The following is a 3,620-nucleotide window of genomic DNA, read 5'->3' as shown; positions in this document are numbered from 1 at the left end:
TGTGGACCCACTTATCCCACTATCATCACAGACATGGTTGTAGGCAATGATGTGGGTGGAAGAGGCATGGGAGCACTGAGTGTAGACAGGGTCAGGGTGGGGGGGGGGGGTCCAAAACAGGAAGAGCCCACCCTTTCCTGCTCCAGATCTTCCAATAGTGCATGAAAGTTTACATGTTGGCTAAACTTAGCATCCTGCCCCCAAGGGTAACTACTCATTGGGTCCAGAAGAAGGGGGAGCCGGCAGACAGTTGAGCAGTGCAATATTCCATGACCTTAATCCTCCACAAAAAGTAAAGAAGAGTGACTAATACCATCAAACCCATCTTTCACCTGTGATGACAAAATGTCACAGAAAGATACTGGATTTGGAAGAAAAAAAAATGAAAAAATAATCTAACATTCACAGTGAATTACTGGGCCAGGACTGTGGTCTTGGTACAATATAAGCTGATCTGTGGTTTTGAAAACTGTGGGAGGACAAAGGGAAAGGTCATAAAACAGAAGTTATGAGTTTAATATCACACTATTACCTGTGGTCTCACTACCTCAGAAGAGATATAGTACAAACCCAATTCATAACGTGGAGCAGAAACCCTCAGTTTGTTTTGGACGAGAGAAAAAAGAATCACATCCTTCCGACTTGGAGAGGGAGAAATAAAGAGAGTAGCCCCTTTTTTCCATCATGTGTGCAGACGGAGGGAATATCCCAGAAGAGCAGCAGAGCCCAGCTGTAGAATAATGTAAATCCCAGAGAAGCTTCCTTGTCACGGATTCTCACGATGAGACAGCTGAGGATCCCCCTCTCTCCCTCTCTCTCTCTCTCCCCCCCCCCTACACTCTCGCATACAAATATGTGAGTAGCCCGGTAAACATTTAACACTTCAACATACTAGACCACACTCTTGTGTTAATGTGTTCTGGACAAGCTAAGTACGTCTTCACAGGGTCGCAAGACTGTCAGTCACCTGCAAACCTTCTGAACCAAACATACTTTCCTAGAAATTACAGGAGATAAACTACAAGAAACAAACGACTATCTGTGTTTCTGGCAAATGTGAAGCACAGTTTATCTGGTGTTTCTATGGTAGAAAACAAATAGAAGTAATCTGAGGTCAAGCACATCTACACAAAAAATACAACTGGAGCAACATGTAGACACTAAAAATGCCAACTAAATTGGAAGCCATAGCGACTATTATTGAATCACATCTGAACACAGTCCAGCCATCACTGGCTATGGCAGCTTTTCAAAGGAAAAAATACAGGAAACAACAAAACAAGCGGATCATGCTTTAATCAGCAAGTTGGCAGCTGAAGTGAATTTTCACTACCTCGCACACACATACACACAGATGCGCAGACACACACACACACAGACAATTACAAATTGATAGTGATCTGAAAGTAATGTAAATAAGGAAGAATTAGCATTTAATGGGTCTTTATCTGGTGAGGATCGGTCTGGTTCTAACTGGCATTTCCCCTCCCCTTCACCTTATCTGCCAGCTCTGTCCACAAAGGTAGAGCTGTTGTATCGTTAGCATTTAATGAAGCTCTAACTGCATTTGGCTGAGTGCTGGATTAAGAATTCCTTTGTATAAGTAGGGGGAGTCTATGACCGGCGCTTTGATGGGTATGTAAATGTATGTATGAGTGGTGGAGGCAGACATACTCATGGGCTTGTGTTTCAGCCACATTGTCTGAAGTGGCTCTAGACAAAAGACGGTTCATAGTGGGAGCGAGAGCAGAAGGGTGAACACCATCAAAGCCTTGATAGGCGTCACAACGGGCAAAGGGAAATGTTTTGGCTCCTGGTGAAAAAAAAAAATCATTCCTTGCTCATTTGTCAGGTTTGTGTTGCTGCAGAAAAATAGCAAACTGATTTGGTAAGAATGAGCCTTGAGCAATTTACTGGTGAGGGTGCGGGCGGAAGAAAAACATTAGCGGCTTCACCATGTCTCCCATAGTCAATCCCACCAGCCCAGTCAGCTGCCATACACCAGCCACTAATGACCCCCACCACTCATTTGACAATTCAGCATTAATTAAACTACTGTAATTGATTTGGGCTGCTAGTGAGGAATGCGTAAACACCAGCCTCACTGTAACCGAGGACTGGGTTTGTCTCATTTGAAGCTTTAGCAATCAGATGACGTTCTAAAAAAATATCTCGCCGCACCATAATTGCCACACTGTAACCACTATTTTATGTGGGGTTGAGAAATTAGGGGTGATGCAGAGTGCTGGAACTTGCTGATGTGACACGATCGTGCATAGCCATGGCTAATAGGGTTTATGATGAGGTTACAGAAGGAGGTTGTCAGAGGGCAAATTCCTGTTTTGCCCCCTTCAACCCAAACACAGTTTTCCCCCATTCCACTTTTAATTGTCTTCCTCCCAGCTGCAAAGCTTATGTCACTTGAACACTATTATAATTGATTTAAGCTAGAAGGGGAAAAAAAACACATGCAGCTTTGACTAAGTAGAGAAAAAAAATCATAATCACATTTGTTAAGCCTGCCAGTGCCGGCTGCAGTCACCATCTGTAGTCATAAACCAGCACACTGAACGCTATGGCACAGACACCCAAGGGCCGGGTGAGACTGGGAAAAAAAAGAGCAGTGGCCTTTATAGGCTTTAGCGCAAACCTCAGCAACAGCTAAGTAACAGATGTACAGCGACCCATGGAGTTTACACTCAACTATCACCACATACTTGAACAGTGGAGTGGTTCCAAATCAGTGAAGGAATTCAGATGCAGCGACCCGAGCTGAACCAAGGACGGCTCTTGACCAGCACTCCTCTCACTGCAGCAGTGGAGCGACAAGGCGCAGACCAAAACACATGTAAACAGCAACCACCGTCTCTCACTACCTCCCACTCTGAGGACCCACTGGACACACTCCACCCACCCAGGTGAACAACATCCTCACGGATCCATGGGAAGAAAAAGGATGAGGTGGACAGTCAGTGGATATTTTCAACAAATATGAGAAATGAGTAATGACCCCTAACCTATCATGTAAAAGTACTAAAGTAATATTGGCTTTTCAAAGCATACGTATTCAGTTAAGGAGAATGAACGACAGAGAAATGAGAAGTGCAAGTAGTATGTGATGAATTCTAGACCACATGGAGCCATACGAATAGCCTAGCATCCTCTCAGAGCCAAGGCCAGACAGAAGCTGTTTGAGTCCTTACGGCTGCCATACGGATGATCGTCTACTCAGTGTTCAAGTGAACACACACTCACTCACTCAGACACACGCGCACACCACACACACACACACACACACACGTGTTCTCAGTGCTGCTGTCCAGGAGCTTGAGGATGATGAGAGTAGCAGTGCCTGCTGGGATGCCGTGTGCTGACTACAGAGAGTCTACTGTGCTGTGCTGAAGCCACGTTTTTTTTTAACAGTCAGATGGTACTGTAAGTCACTGGAGAAAACTGCACTACAGGCCCAGAGCCGTTCATGTCTAATGAGTTCTAACAAAAGGCTAATAGGATACGGTCCAAAGATGCAAACCGTAATGTAATTTATAGACATTTCCAGTCTCAGGATGAACTTGAAAAGGAGCCGTTCAGAAACGAAGCCATACCAACCAGTGCTGTTC

The sequence above is a fragment of the Centroberyx affinis genome, unplaced genomic scaffold (genome assembly GCF_046629955.1).
Source record: "Centroberyx affinis isolate AG114_WGS23_722 - 3 ecotype Tasmania unplaced genomic scaffold, CSIRO-AGI_Caff_v1 ptg001258l_1, whole genome shotgun sequence".
In the NCBI taxonomy this organism is placed as follows: domain Eukaryota; kingdom Metazoa; phylum Chordata; class Actinopteri; order Beryciformes; family Berycidae; genus Centroberyx; species Centroberyx affinis.
This window is presented reverse-complemented; position numbering follows the sequence as displayed.